The sequence below is a fragment of the Notamacropus eugenii genome, chromosome 1 (genome assembly GCF_028372415.1).
Source record: "Notamacropus eugenii isolate mMacEug1 chromosome 1, mMacEug1.pri_v2, whole genome shotgun sequence".
Classification (NCBI taxonomy): Eukaryota; Metazoa; Chordata; class Mammalia; order Diprotodontia; family Macropodidae; genus Notamacropus; species Notamacropus eugenii.
Genome location: NC_092872.1, coordinates 697,610,455 through 697,627,563, shown reverse-complemented (window position 1 = coordinate 697,627,563; position 17,109 = coordinate 697,610,455). Strand labels below are relative to the sequence as shown.

General features: G+C 39.6%; 1 long non-coding RNA gene across 1 annotated transcript in view; it reads left to right on the top strand.

The window, feature by feature from the left end:
* LOC140521287 (uncharacterized) overlaps positions 1-15,817 on the top strand; it is a 109,771-nt gene extending 93,954 nt beyond the window's left edge. Inside the window, exon 4 of the long non-coding RNA XR_011972868.1 lies at positions 12,081-15,817. This is a non-coding gene — a long non-coding RNA (uncharacterized lncRNA). The remainder of the gene's footprint in view (positions 1-12,080) is intronic.
* The last annotated feature ends 1,292 nt before the right edge of the window (positions 15,818-17,109 follow it).

Sequence of the window (17,109 nt, the reverse complement as noted above, 5' to 3'; positions counted from 1 at the left end):
TGTTAAAAAATGAAGGACAGAAGGAGTGGTAGGATTGAAAAGGACCACTGGATTTAGTAACTAACTGATCATTAGTAAATTAAGCTCAGAACCGTCATCAATCCAACAAATATGGTTTATTTAATAAACTAGAGAAAGTGCTTTCCCTAATAGTAGTTATTCATAGTCATCTATATATTAAATTCTTTAATCTCTTAAGGTGAAATCAATATTAAAGTTGTTGAATATAAATATTCCCTTATTAACAAAGAAGTCAATGGTAAAATAGACATAATTATTTATATTATTTTAGGTATGAGAAAAACACCAATTAAAGTCACCTCAAAGCCTCACCATCCTAGCAAATAACTCCTCTGTACTTCTGACAACATAGTCCCACACCATTCAGTTCATTTAAGGTAACTAATCAAATCTCTTTGTAAGAATTCTCTTCATCTTCTTTGCAAGATAAAGGCTAAAGTAATTTAATCAAGAAGGAAAAACTTGCCCTCCTCTTAACTCTCTCTTTTCCAGCTTCTCTGCAACTGTGAAAGGAAAACTGTTTTCAAGTAGTTCAATGACAGTGAAAATGATCATTTCTGTAATATTCCATTTGGCTTTTAAAGCTACAGTAAGTTACTATAGAGTAGCTAGGTGGCACAGTACAGAGAGTGCCAGTCAGGAGGACCTGAGTTCAGATTTGGCCTCAAATACTTACTAGCTGTGAGACCCTGAGCAAGTCACTTGACCCTGTTTGCCTCAGTTTCCTCATTTGTAAAATGAACTGGAGAAGGAAATGGCAAACTGCTCCAGTATCTGTCCCAAAAAATTCCAAATGAAGTCATGGAGAGTTGGACATGACTGAAAATGATTGAACGTCACACCAAAAGTTACTGTAGCCTCTGTATGGAGAGGCTTTTGAAACAAATATAATATAGCATACAGCAACATTTTTCAAAACACATTGATTATTTCCAAAATTCCAAAATTACACCTGCAGAGTAGCTCTTTTAAACCTTCTCTTTGCTTAAATGCCCAGTTCTTCCTTTACCAAGTTCTTTCTTAACAAACGACTTTGTCTCCTACTTCACGGAGAAGACCAAGATCTTGAGGTCTTTCATTTTCCGTAATTTAAGCTAGTTGATGGTGCTTCCCTACCCTCTAATTACCCTGTACTAATTTGCATGTACTTATATATAAATGTTGTTTCCCTTCAGTGGAATAGCTAACATTTAAATAGAACTTGAAATGAAAACCTCAGCTGTAGTCTCAGAGAATGAGGTGGTCAACTCCTTGGTGTAGAGGGAAGGGGAAAGTCATTTGAATCAATGTAAGACACTCCCAGAGTGCAAATTTCCTCTGCTACTGAAAATCATAAGAGCTTGGATTTAGCCCTGGAAGGGGCCTTTGAGCCATCTGGCTCAACTCCCTTATTTTACAATTCACAAAGCTGAGGCTAGTGAACTGACTTGCCTAAAGTCACACAGATAGTAAATGGAAAAGTTAAGGTTTAATCTCAGGCCCTGTGACTCCATTTGCTAATCAATAATCCCACTGTAATTTAAACATTTATATGGGGGTAATGAGTGGTCAAATGACCTACCAAAGGTCACACAGCTAATATGTATCAGAGATAGGACTTGAACCCATATGTTCCTGACTCCAAGGCCAGCTACACATTAAGTCATGTGACTTTTCAATACACTTTCTATTACCTCACAAAGAGCTGCCTGGGATATCTTGTGATGATCAAGTCAACAGCTATGTACCAGGCACTGTACTGAACACTGGGGATACAAAGAAAGGCAAAAACAGGTGGAGACGACTTGCAAACAACAACTATGTATCAGTGTGTAGCTTCCTCAATTCTTGCAGGATTCCAGGACTGCCTTAGGTAAATCTGTAACTAGCACAGATCAGTCAGTCAATGAACATCAATTAAGTGCCTGTTAAGTGCCAGGTGCTATGCTGAGCTCTGGGGATTCAAAGAAAGACAAAAGATATTCCCTTGCCCTCGGGGCTCTCACAATCTAATTTGAGGGGGAGACAACCTAGAAACAACTGTGTAGATCCAACTAAGATAGATGTAGGGAAATTGGAGGTAATCACGAAAGGAAGGCAGTTGGTTTCATTACCCCCAATGAAATGAGGTCCTGTCATCCAGGTGGCTGCTGTTGGTTGGCCTTCTTTTAGGGTCAGATGCTCATCATATACTGCAAGATGCCAATGCCTTCAAGGTTTCAAAATTCATCTGAGCATACTGTTACCTCTACTGGCTTCTGATTGAAGGTGGCCTGGCAAGAACTATTGAGTAACTAGCCTGCTGACCTTTGCACACCTGGGCCAAAGACCACACCCACTGGGGACAGCAGGATCTTTCATACTGCACACGTTACCAATGATAAAAATCCAAAGCCAAATGTTTCATACGCAAACAGACGAGTGATTGAGAGGGCCCTATTTGGCTGTTTAATTGTTATGAAATAATCAGGTATCCCAGCCAATATTCTCTCATTTTGTGGAACTATTCAAAATATAGCTTTGAGAAAATAAAAAAAATTATTTTTTTACTACAATTAGTTCACCAGGAATTTGCTACTCAATGCAATATTGTCCTATGTGTAATATTATCCCTTTAGCAATTAGTAAAGAGCAGTTAGGTAAAGGAGTGGATAGAGTGCTAGACCTGGAGTTAGAAAGACCTGAGTTTGAATTTAGGTTCTGGCACTTCCTAGTTGTGTGACCCTGAGAAAGTCACCTAACTCCTGTCTGTGTTGGTTCCCTCAACTCTAAAATAGGAATGGTAGAATTAGCACCTCCCTCCTAGAGTTATGAGGATCAAGTGAAGGAATATTTGTAAAAGAGCTTATCACAATGCTTGGCACACAGTAGGCACTTAATAAATGCTTATTCCCTTTCCTATTCCCTCCCCTTACCAACCTTCAGGTAAAAGTATGTATCTGAATATACACATCCATATACACATATGTATGCATGTATTTGCTTTCATTCAGTCATTCAATTGTGTCTAACTCTTTATGAATTTGTATGGGGTTTTCTTGGTAAAAAGATACAGGAGTGGTTTGCCATTTCCTTCTCCAGTGTATTTGTGTATGTGTGTGTGTGTGTGTGTATGTACACACACACATACATATACATGTATACATGTACACACAATATAATGTTTCTGTTACATGTATATACCTCTAGATAGATGTAACATACATAGGTATGACCTATATATACACATATATAACACATACATATATGCAATACCTATACATGTATGTATAGATACACACATATGTAGACATGCTGCTTAGCCTCTTTGGGTCTCAGTTTCCTAATCTGTAAAATAGAAGGTTAGACTGGATGGCCTGTAATGTCCTTTCCCCTTTAATTCTATGATCCTATGTGTATGCATGTTCACATACATGTGTTTTATATACTTATAAAAACAGTATGTCAGCTAGTGGATGGCGCTAATGAAAAAAGAATGCAAAAGAACCTACAAATCCACACTTGATACTTATAACTTGTGGTTGTCTGGACCACAGTCACAGACATTGGAAAAGTAGGCACAAAAATAATTCCCTTGGGCAGGAACATGACTAGGGACAATATCTAAGCTGGCAGAACCTGGGGCTGTAATGCCCAGTCATCATGGCTATGCAGGGGCAGTGTGGAGTGACGAAATTGAAAGAGGAGGAAGAAGAGGGTGCCTGCTTCTGGCCACTATTGGACAGGTTGTGTGTGTGTGTGTGTGTGTGTGTATGTGTGAATCTTAGATAGGGTCATGTGGAGGGAGTGATTCAGACCCAGGTAGGCCTCCGAAGTTTGGGAAGGGCATGGTTTGGGTTGCCCAGTAGATTTTTCTAATGTGGGTGTGTTTCTGTGTGTCTTTCCCAGTTCTGTGATCTACTGAACTGTAGTCCCAGGACATCTGTATGCTCAGGCTATATTTGGCAAATATCTAGGGGGTAGAGGTAGGGGATGGAAGATACAGTCAAAAAGGGGGAAACATGTCAGACTTTTGGTACAGGTGAGAGCCTTTCTTAGAAAAACCTTGGCTGCATCTCTGAGACAGCCACTTCCTGAGGTTCCAAACGAGACAGCAATATTGGTTCTCGTTTATCCTTCCATGTCTAGCTTGAGTCTTGCTTCTACCAAGAGAACCTCGACTAAACTATTCCATCCTACCCTGATCTCCAGGTGTATTCCTGGGAATTTAGAACTAGAAGAGATTTTAGAGAAGCATTTCATCTACATAATTTAGCACTTATTTACGATCATCAATTGTTCATCATTATTTTTCATGTCCCATGTCTCCCTGAGGTAGGATGGCAGAATCTGGAGTCCAAAGTTCGGATTTAACTCCCAGCTTTGCTGGGCAAGCCACTTAATCCTCTGTTCCTCGGGCTTTGGGAAGGTTAAACTAGACAATATTGAATATCTCTTCCCCCTCAAAATTTATGATCATTTGAGGTAATATTTGTAAAGTGCTTTGCAAACCTTACAGCATGATATACATACTAGATGATCAATTAATTGATTGTTATAATTTATAACTTATAAATTAATATATAATTTATATTACATAACTTATAACACATAATATAATATATTATATAACATTTAATTATAATATGTAGTGTATAATTATAATACAATATATAATATATGATAATATAATATTATATATAATTACATAATTACAATAATATAATTATAATTTATGATATATAATATAACAATAAATTAATAATTAATTGACCTGATATTTAATTAATTAATAATCCTATACAGCCTGGTCATATTGTTACTGATTACATGACAGGACCACAGAATATTGGCTTGAGATGTTCTCTTCATGCCCTTTGAACTTCAGGCATAGTCCTCATCCTCCTTTCATTAGAATCTTGGTCCTCTGCTCCTAGAACCAGCTTGCATTCCTGTCTGTCCGTTTTCAACTCACCTTTATACTTTGTCTTCTCCTATTCCCCCCATAAGCTCCTTGAGGGCAGGGACTCTCTTGCTTGCATGAATTTGTATTCCCAGAGCTTAGCATAGTTCCTGACACATAGAAACCACTTATCAATGCTTTACCATCACCTCCAGCAGCAGCAGCAGCAGCAGCAGCAGCAGCAGCAGCAGCAGCAGCAGCAGCAGCAGCAGCAGCAGCAGCAGCAGCAGCCACCCCCACAGCTGTCTCTGGGTCTTTTGGCCAGGATTTCTATCCTCTGCAGCTTGACACATTACTTTTATCACATTTGTAACTTATTATCCTACCATTAACCCTTGAGACTTACTTAATCTTTGAATAGAAATATAAAGTCTTATCCTTGGGTTCAAAAAATCGATATCACAAGTGGTGTATGGCATGGAAATTTGGTTGTAAAAGACCTAGAAATTTTGGTGAGCTTATAGCTCAATATAAGTCAACAGAATGGCGTGCTAGATGAAAAAGCTAATGCAAACTTGGGATGCCCAGGAATAAGGAGATAATAATTTCATTCTACCAGAGTATCTGCTCAGATCGCACCTGGAGTATTGTATTGATTTCTAGGCTCCCCATTTTTTGGGAAATGGTGAAGATTCTTGAGTTTATAGAACATGAGGATTGGTTGAAAGAATTAAGGCTATTTAGCTGGGAGAAGATGATACCTATATTCAAGTATTTGGAAGGCTTTCATGTGGGAGAAAGATTATACTGGTTCTGTCTGTTTCAAGAAGGTAGAACCATAGGAACAATGGATAGCAGTTATTCAGAAACAAATTTAGATGTTATGTAAGAAAAAATTTCACCTTCCCTATAGTTAGAAGTCTTCCAAAATGAAATGGATTATCTCAGGAGGTAGATTGGATATCTTCAAGCACAGGATAGATAATTACTTATCACATATGTTGAGGCAGGTAGGTGGACTATTGGAAAGCCTTGACGTCAAGGCTTTCCAATCTTAGAAGCCAATCTTTGGCATCATCTGAGAAGACCTGAGTTTGAATCCTGCCCCAGACACTTACTATCTCTCTATGTGAACAAATCACGAAACTTCTCTCATTCTCCTGATCTATAAAATGAGGACAATAATAGCACCTGTCTCATAGTCTAGTCTGAGGATCAGATGAGATAATACATATAAAAGGCTTTGTTAACCTTAAAGCACCAGATAAATATTCACTACTTACGATAAAAGTATTATTTTTTTCAGGTACAAGTTGGATGGATTAGGGAGATTTCAAAGCTGAAATTCTGTGATTCTGTGGCATGTCACACTTTGTCTCCTTAGGATCCCATGATCAATGTAGGTAAATCTGCCCTTCTCCATTTCGATTCCTCAGATTATAATAAGACTTTCTGTGGATTTCTTTCCTCTTTAAGAATTGTCCTTGATGGTCTTTGAAATTTGTTTTCACCTGGATAAAGTTGTGGGAAGGTAGAGATACAATGGACATGTGATATGATTTGTTCTTGGGTTTTGGTTCCCAGTGGGATGAGTTAGAGGCCAGGGCTGAAAATTCCATGGAATCTCTGGTTCCTTATTCTGGGTGGGTTAATGAACAGTTCTTTGGAACTGGTTGGTAGGCAAGGGAATCTCCAAGGAAAGCAAATGCCAAGTCTACATAAGATCATAAAATCATAGATCACTTAATTTAGAGCTGGAAGAGCTCTTAAGCATAGAATGTAAGAGCTGAAAGAGCTCTTAAAACATAGAATATGAGATCTGGAAAGGATCTTAGAACACAGAATATGAGACCTGGAAGGACTCTTAGAACACAGGGCATCAGAGCTAAAAGGACTTTCAGGACATAAAATGCTACAGGGAAGGGTGCTTAGTGATGATCATCTAAGGCAACCCCCTCATTTTACAGAAGAAGAAACTAAAGTACAAAAAGGGGAAGTCAAAGGTCACATAGTAAATACCAGAGCTGATATCTTGTCTATTTCATAGAACAGGCTTTATTGAAATGATTCTTGACCACATTGATGGAGAAATCAATAGAAGGAACACATGATCACATTTGACATAAGTGTATATGAGCAGAAATGGCATAGAGGAGAGAAATTGACTAGGAGTCAAGAGGACCAGAGTTCAAATCTTGTTGTTGATATTTACTAAGCTGTGTGATCCTGGGAAAGACACAACTTCTGCCTGCCTTGGTTTCCTCATCTGTTAGATGGTATACTAATAGCTCCTACCTCCCAGAATTGTTATGAGGATCAAATTAAAGTATATATATGTATGTGTGTGTATGTATGTATATATATGTGTGTGTATGTGTGTATATGTATATATATATGTATGTATGTGTAGTGATTTGAGAATCCTAAAATTCTATGTAAATGCTATTATTATTTGACATTAGCAAATACACTGAAAGGGTGCAGGGGGTAAGTGGGAAGTCCTGTCTAACACATGGCACACACAGGTGTTTGTCAATGTGATTTGATATGCTGTCACTTCTATGCACTGGAGTTCCCTTTGCTCCATCTTTGGCAGGAGCAGTTACACTTATCTAAGTTTGAGCAAGGGGGAGGCTAGGGACTCTCACACCCCTGAATCAAAGACCTAGATGCCCGAGTCTGTAGAAGACCCACCATTGGGATCAGCTGAAGGATCTCTATGGTAACAGCATTGAGAGGAATATGAGAAGTCAGGCTGAACAAAGACAGTTTCGGGAGCTTTGTTGTCTGCACTCCAGTGATATGACGTGAAATGAGGAGTACAATAAGGCTGCTAATACAAGTCTCCTGAAATCCGGAGGAGGGGGAGAAAGGGAGGGTGGGAATGCAGGATAGAGTGGGAGGGAAAGATGTGGAGGCAGAGTAGCTTCGTTGCAGAAGGCAACTCCCTCTCTCCCCTTCAATATCCTGGCACCAACATCCATTGGTCAAATGAAGGTGGGCAATGCAGTTCTTGGGGAGAAAAAAAAACACACAAAATGTTGATGATGGAAGGGATCTCATAGATTACGTGGAGTCCAACCAGCTCATTTGACAGATGAGGAGTTGATCAGGATGAGAACTGGGGGTAGAACATAGACAGCAAGTTGAAAAAAAAAATGGCAAGGATTTGCCAATTACAGAAACCTCTAGTGGGGTAACTCTTTCCCCTCATTTAGCCTTAGTTTTTTCCCCTGTAAAATGAGAAGGTTGGACTAAATGATCTTTAAGGCACCTTTCTAGCTCTGGAATTATATGATGTATAAATTAATCTTGTTCAGTTGTGTCTGACTCTTCATGAGTCCATTTGGGGTTTTCTTGGCAGAGATACTGGAGTGGCTTGCCATTTCCTTCTCCAGCTCATTTTACAGATGATAAAACTGAGGCAAACAGGATTAAGTGGTTTGCCCAGAGTCACATAACTAGTAAATGTCTGAGGCTAAAATGGAACTCAGGAAGATGAGTCTTCCTGATGCCAGGCCCAACACTCTAACCGCTGTGCCACCTGGCTGCCCTTAATTAATTTATACATAAGAAAATAGACAAATATAAGAGGAATAAGGGATTTGAGAGGTAGTATGTTGTAGTGCATAGAGTGCTGATCTTTGAGCCAGAAAGAACTGTGTTCAAGCCGTACTTCTGGCACATAGTAGCTATGTGACCTAGCTGCCTAACCTCTTAGTGCACCAAGCAGCTCAGAACTATGTTACAGAGTTGTCAGTATACACCACTAGAGGGAATATACAGGCTGGTAGCTTCCTATAGTGAATGAAATCACAAGCCCAGACCAAAATAAAGCCACTTTAGAGGTTCACTACTCCAACACCTCTCCCCTTTTTAACCACCCTCTTCATCATACTTCCTTCTCCCTTTTTTTGCCTGAGAAGGAGAGTAGTTCTCTGAGAATACATAGAATGGGGTAAAGGAGATTTCTCTACAATATCTGAGATTTTTTTCAGTCCGTACTTTGGGCAAGTGATCAGAAAAGATTTTCTCATAACCCAATGGAGGAATAATGGCCATGGAGAGCAAAGAGATGAACTGGAGAAACAGAATGACATAGACATGACTGCTTAATCAATCAATCAATCAATCACAAACGATCTAATTCACCATTATGGAAAGAGTAGTTTTGGTGGATGATAAACTAGATTGGAAGCTGGATGGACAGAGAGTAAGATGAAGAGAAAGAGAGGAGAGATAGTGGAGGCATCTGTGGTAAATGGTCTTTTCAAGGAGTTTCGACAGAAAAGACAAAAGAAATAGAGGATGATGCTGGTCAGGAATGGAAGGAACAAGTGAGGCTTTTTTGAGAAGAAGAGAGATATAGACATGTTTATAGGCAGTAGGGAACAAGACAGTAGATAGGAATATTACTGTGTATAAAAAACGAATATGAGTGATAGAGAAGTAATGGGAAGACATATGATCTCATACAAAATGATCTAAGAAGAGAAGCAATGTACACAGTAAGTATAATTACATAAATGTAAAACACAAAACAACGAAAGCATCAAGACTGAATGCCATGAAATTGTAATGGCCTAGCCTGGCCCCAAAGAGCAAAAGATGAGAATGCATGCCCCTCTTTTCTTTATTGAAATGAGGCATTATGGGTGCTCACATTCCATATAATGTTGGACTTGGCTAATGTGTCAGTTAATTTTACTGAAATCTATGTATATCTCTTTTTTTTTTATTAGGGATAACTCTCCGGGAGAGGGAAATGTGATAAAAAAGTAAAATATACCAATATAACATTTTAAATATAGAAATTAAAAACAAGGCCAACTGGATTGATGAGAGTTCCCTGTGTGGCCCCACCAGCAGTTTTAGACAACTTTCCCTTTTCTTCTCCATCAGAATCACTTACATTTGTGTGGTTACAATTTCTCTCTTGAGAATTTCACATACCTTTTGGGCCCACTGCCTCCTTGAAATTTTAGTCTATGGACACCTATAGAATCATATTACATCACAGACTCCGGGAAAGAGTTGGGAATATAGAATACACTGTTCGTTGTTGTCAGGGGGCAGACAAGGAACACCAACAGAGCCCCAAATTTGTGCCAAAACCAGCTAATTATCATAGGTCATCTTTATACCTCATTTTTCCATTGCAGAGCACTCTTTCTATATTATCTCATTGAACCCTAATAGCAATGTGCCTGTGAGATGCATAGAACAAAAATGGGTGATCCAAGGAGATAACAGAATTGGAGAGATAAATGGATCAAGCTCATGCTGCTATTAAGTGGCAACACAGGGTCTCCAATAGAGACCTTCTGACCCTTAAGATCAGTTTTCTTTCTATGACATCGTTCTCTGAGATACAGGAAAGGCAGGATACGTAAGGCATCTGGTAGTCCTGACTCCTGACACTGGCATTACAGAGGGGATTCATATTTTTAAACTACAGTGAATTAAAATCAGTTTCATCACCATGATGCCCCTTGGGACGGTAGATGTTCACATGATGCTACCCTTTCCTGAGGGCACAGAAGTTTCCCTTTTTATTGAAAACTCATTTTCTTCTCATTTCCTTGTTGCTAAAATATTCTATTTCTCTTCCCTTCCCCTTTGAGATCTCATTACTCACTTTGGGCCAAATTTATCTCATGCCATTTAATCATTTGAAGCATGTGTCCAAAATGATCATTTCTGAGAAAAGAGAAAGGCTTGGGGGACACATTAACAAGAATGAAGAAAGCAATAGGTCAGATGATGACTCTGTGGTTCGGTAACAGATTTGGCATCAGGATCTGGGTTCAAATCCCAGTTCAGTCCCCCTTTATTTGTGTGACCTTAGACAGGACATAACCTCTCTGGGCTTCAGTTTCCTCCGTTATAAGATAAATGATGTCTTAAATCATCTGTCCCATCTCTAAATAAAGATCCTACATCTGATTCTCTATGATACAGAGTCAGAGGCTCGAGTTCTCATTTCCTACCTAAGAATTAGGGAGTACCTATCCTCAGGATTTATAGATGGATTAGACCTTAGAGCACAAAATGGTGAAGCCAAGAAATCACTTAATCTAACTCTATTTTACAGATGGGGAAGCTGAAGCTCATGGAAAGGAAAGGACTTCCCTAAAGTCACACAGATAATAAGTAGTAGAATGAATATTTGAACATGGTACCTTGAATGCCAAATACAATCTGATTGAACAAACCTTTGTATGTACTTGTTACATACCAGGCACATACTAAGCACAGAGGGGCACTGAGATAAGATTCGCTTTCCTCAAGAAGCTTATGTTCTTCTGGGAGAAGAGAACATGTTCTCCAGATAAAAAATATAAAGTAGCTACAAAGAAATACATGGAAATTTCAAAAGGGAGAGAACATTAACAAATTGGGTGAGGAGAGAATCAGGAAGGGACCTGTGGAGAAGGTAGCCCCTGAGCTTGACTTTGAAAGTTGGTCAGGAATAGGAAAGGTGGAGACAAGAAGGGATGACCTCCAAAGAAGGGAATGGAGAATACTTAACACTACTGAAGTTTAGTTGTCAAACTGAAATAGTGTATGAAGGAAAGTAATATAAAAAATCCAAAATGGAAAAAAAAAACCCAGGAAGATCCAATAGATCAAAACACCTAAATAACCCAAAGGCAGAAAGAGAAATTGAGTAAGTCATAAATGAACTCCTATGGGAAAAGCCTGCAGATCCGGATAGATTCACAAATTCAAATCAATAATTCAATTAAAAATGTATATTAAGCACTTACTATGTGTAGCGGATAGAGAATCAGGTTTGGAGTCAGGAAAATCTGAGTTCAAACTCAATTTCAGATGCATACTAGCTGAGTGATGCTGGCCAAGTCACTTAATCCTTATTGCCTCAGTTTCCTCATCTGTAAAATGGAGACACACTGGAGAAGGAAATGACAAACCACTCCAGTATCTTTGCCAAGGAAACCCCATAGACAATGTCCATAAAGTCATGTAGAGTTGAGCATGACTAAGCAACAACAATGTGTCAGACCTTATATTAAACACTAAGAATATGAATAAGAAAAAGAAAGACAGTCTGTCCCCTAAAGAAGTTTCTTGTTCTTTGTCCTTTATTTTGGTAGAAAGCCACCTACATCAAGGGGTGATGTCTTGACTCAGAGACAGGGCCATGCAAAGTCATCAGCTTCATTCTCTCTTTCAGAGTCATTGAAGTTCAGAAGCAGGACAAAGTCAAGATGACTAGTGATGGCCCAGGATACAGTAGATGACCCTGGCATCTTCAATGTCTTACCAAGCTCTAAACTCTCCACAGCACCTGCTTCAGCTGCCTTCATGGCCTTTGGAACAAATTGTTTTCATCCACCCATTCCATCAAGGGAAGTTTTCACATGCTTAGAGTTGACTCCCCCTCACCCCCAATTCACAAGGGGTTTGAGACCCACCAGTTACCCTCATCTTGGTTTAGCCCATCTGCCAAGATGCCTTACCAAGATGTGCCTCTTGCACATACTACAGGTTCTTGGAGCCTTGGGTGAGAACTGGATGAAAGGCGGATACCAAAGGTGGATGAACATCCCTGAAGAGGGTTCAACAAGCCCCCATACAAGAGGTGCTAGTCCTCCTTTAACACCCCATACACCTCAAGACAGAAGACAACACCTAAAAGAAAAATGGGAGGGAGGGTTTAACGGAGAGCACCAGCTTCGGGGCATGATTTTCCATGGAGCAGAAACCAAGCAGAGCTGCTGATGAAAAATGGAGGGTAACCTGAAAGTGAGGAGTCCTCTAGAAAGGAAGGCATTGGGAATAGTTTAATGGTCCACCCTCCAGCCCTACAATCACAGCGGGAAGGCAAACAAAGGCACAGAGAAGGGGATGAAGATCCAAAAACTGAGTCAATCTGCAAAGTGATAAGATTTCAGGTGAACAGCTTATCCTAGGGGAGCTGCAATGTTCTAAAACTAAGCAGAGGTGCTGATGGAAAATGGCAAGACTTGAATCTGATCAAACATTTAAATAATAAGCAATCACTACACTTGTAAGCTGCTTCCAGACATAAAGAAGCGCTCTGCCAAATCTTTTCCAAGATGTTCTCCTAATTTCCAAAATAAAGGAGTAAAGGTGGTCAAGACCTGAGTGGGTAGGTGGGGATCCTTCAGATTTAGGTTCAGCTTAAATCTGGAGTCTTTCAAAATGTGGGTGGTCGAAAGGTACTTAATATATGATGCAGATTGGATATAGAACAGCTATAAATGCTTTACATGCAAAACAGATCCCACAAAGCACCGGCAAAAACACAACTGTGGTCACACTCCTAAACTTCAGAATGTGAAGCAGTTTGAGGGACTGCAGAACATTTCACCTCATCTCTGCACTGTCCAAAATATTCTCCTCAGGTCTATTTTCTTCCTGGTAAGTCAGGCCAAGGGTTGGCTTCCTCCTCCTGCCTGTGGTCAGTGGTCATCTTCTTCCAGGAGTGTAGGGTTGTAGAATACTCTTCTTGTTGCCCGACATTACCAAAGAAGGGACTTACCATCTCTGAACCTCTTGAATCATAAAGGTGTCTCCAAGGCTGGAAACATTCATCTCAGAATCATTTTTAAGTCATCCATACTAAGAAAGAAATAAAACAGAAGACAGTGCAAAACCCAGGCTCAGACTTATTTGTTTTAGTTGTCTTGTGCTGGCAAGTGCTGTATTGCCGGGCTAAGAACACCAGTCCCCTTCCTCTACCTTTCCAGTGAGAGACTCAAATAGTTCAGACTCATTTGGCAGAAGATGGTAGGGGCATAGAGAAAAACAGAGTGCAGTCACTTCTTTTTAAAAGCTGAACCTACTGGTTTAGCAGCTAATCCAATCTGATACAGCTTTGACATAGCCCACCCCTATCCCATTTCATTCATGATGGTATGTGGAAGCAAGGGGCCACTAAGATTTGCTGCTTCATTTCAAAGTGACACGTCCTTCAGAAATGACGATATGTTTCCTTGGAGATAGCGAGGGTGTGTTCCACCTAGAGTAGATTGTCTACTGTTTGGTTCCTATTATATTAGAGTGAAAGGGATCTGGCTCATCAGCTCTTTAAACTCTGGTTCTCTATGCCCCTATTTCAGAGGCTTTGTGACCCTGAGTAAGTCATTTAACCTCTGACTTCCTCAGTTTCATTATCTGTAAAATAGGGATAATAACAGCACTTCCCTCCCAGGGTTGTTGGGAAGATCAGATGAGATAACAGTAAAATGCCTGGAAGACCTTGAAGTGCTATATAAATATTAGCTATTATTAAAATTGTTAAAGATTAAGAGCGATTCTTTAGTAGATAAGGGATAGTGGCTTCAAGATTTGAACAAACAGTTCTCAAACATGTTGTTAGCAGCAATCTAAACATGTTCAACATTGCTAACAAGGAGAGAATGCTCATCAAAAGATCTCTGAAAGATCACCTCTCACACATCAAATTGGCTGATCGTAAAAGGTGGAAAAATTCAATATTGGCAGAGATATGGGAAAACAGACACTAATTCACTGCTGTGGCTTGGTCCAAATGTTTTGGAAAACAATTTGGAATTATTTAAGAAAAGCTTAAAAATATTCTTACCATTATGAACTTCATGTTCCAAAGAAATTATTGCTATCTCTTAAGAATATGTAGATGTAATGTGGACCTAGCACCAATCTCCAACTCCCTCTCCAGGGTCTCTGTCTCTCTCTCATCCCACTCATCCTTACGCTTGTGGTTTAAGTTGGTGTCCTCAGTCAATCCTCTCAGAATCTTAGAAGTAATCCTTTGTGGGGTAATAGCCTTCTACTCACCACTCTAACGCCTGAGTGCCCTCTAGGGTATTTTCCATTTACACAGAATTAGTCATAACAATAGTATTAAATCTTTTAAAAAATTATTGCTCTCTTTTGTTTTTATATCCCCTAACTTTCCCCTATATTTCTCCCCTCTATGCTCCCAGAAATGTCTCGTAACAAAGAATAGTTTTAAAAGAAAAAGAGGAAAAACTCAGCAAAGTCAATCAATACACTCTCCAAATCTGAAAATATACACAATGTTCCACATATGCAGACCTTCCAGTTCTTCAGAGGAGTGGGAGGAAGTATCTTCTCCCATCTCTAATTGGAGGCCATACTTATTCTTTGTCATTAGCACCTTCTGTTTTTTTGTGATTGTTCTTTCCCTTTATGTTTTTATAATCATTGTGTATATCTTTTGGAAGTATGATTAAGAAATAAGCAAAGACACATATGTGGAGATACAGCGTGAACAAAGTATAGTCAAAGGAACGAAATTGCCTAATTACTACAGATGTGCAAATGAAGAAAACTTTAAAGGAAAATAAAATCCAGACTGCAGCTGGAATTTGGACAGTGTGGAAACAATGGTTGCTCAGCAGTCAAAGGCAGGGGTACTTTCCTGGCGCATCAGTCCCTAAGTCTGCATGCCTCTCTGGAATAACACCAACATCTGGAGACCAATGATCTGTGGCCTGTGTTGATGTCTGATTGGCTGAGACTCAAGGAAGAATAAACTCCTGGGGGTGGTGATGGGGAGGGAGTCAACAGCCCCAGAGTCTGGATGTCAGCATAACTAGTGACAAGTAGAGGAAAGTGTCTGAGTGGGTTTATGTCACTTTTGTTTGGGTTATGATGGGGAAGATATTTGGAAATGATACCACTTCACCTCAAGGACCATCCATTCTGGCTCTGAGTATCACAAATAATAAAACATTAAAGCTAGAAAAGACCTTAGAGAACATCTGAGAGAAGGCTATGGTTTTAGGATGAAGGATCTGCAGACCAGAGAATGAAAGTGACTTGCAGGTCACAAGGCTCTCCCATAACAAAAGCCAAGATCCAGTCCAGTGCTTTCTCTGGGATGCCAGACTGGGGTCAGCAGAGGAATTATCCAGTGAAGGCCTTAACGTGCCCCTCTTCCAAGGCAAGATAACCTTGGCAAGAGGCCATCAAGTGACCAAGAACAAAAGGCTTGCACATTGATAGGAAAGGCTGTGCTGTCCAAGTATACAAAACACCCGGACTGCACAAATACACGAAATGGTACTGAATGACTGACTGATATTGTTTAGGGGCACTTTCCAGAACCTAATGAATGTGAGGAGTTAGCTGAAAGACACTGGAAACAATGACTTCCCTGCTATAAACTTCAATGCTGAATGGAGGAGAGACCTTCTTTGCAAATAGCCCTTAGGCTAGAGCAGAGAGCCAGAATTCCAGGGTAAGTAGATGTGTGGGTTCATTTATTTTAATAACAGAGTACATTAAGGAGTAAAACTACAATGTGGGGTCAACATTACTCAGCACTTAGTCCAGTGTGGCATGGTTGCACTCCGAGTAAAGTGGTGACCCAATATCTCCCTTGGTAAAGGGAAGAAGCTTATTGGCTGCAATGTATAATGCCTGCAACTCTGACAGCTAGATCTGACCAAATCACAGAAGACAAGCCTGTGAGAAATGGAGGGAGGACCTGGGAGAACACACACTCTTTCCCTGTTGGCAAACTCAACATTCTAAAGGTCATTAGTAGATTTGTTGTCAGTTGGTTAATCATTCAGTCATTACCCATTGACAACAGGGGAAGGGAAGTATTTATTAGATGTCTACTATATGTCAAACGCTACACTAAGTGCTTTCCAAATATTATCTCATTTGATTTTCGCTGCTATTTTATGATATTAGGTGCTTTATGATCTCCATTTTACAATGCAATATGATTTTGTAATATAATATAATGCAACACAGTTTTATAATAGCAGTGAGCTAAGGGCCCCACAAACTCTTTCTTTTTGTGGACAAATCATGTCATACAGATGTATGGTTTAGAACTGTAAGGGACCATAAAAAGCATCTAAAAGTTCATTCAGTAGAATTTAGGCTTTGGGGATCCAAAAAAAAAAAAAAGATAAGCCTTGCTCTCAAAGAACTCACACACTAATTGTGCGAGACAACATATAAAAGAAAGTTTGATTGGAGGGCTGGTGGAAAGGCACAAAAGTCCTTAGGTTTCATTGGCAGGGAGGTTATCAAGCGTTTAGGTTATATCAGTAGGTCAGATGACTGTGATGTGGTTTTGAGGATAGATATAGAAAGCCAAGCAGATGGAAAGGTTTGAGGGACCTTAGGAGGCAAAAGTAGAGCAAGTGCTAAGGTTCAGAGGTCCTTCATACTCCATTTTAGATGGGGAAACAGGCTCACAGGAGTTAGGT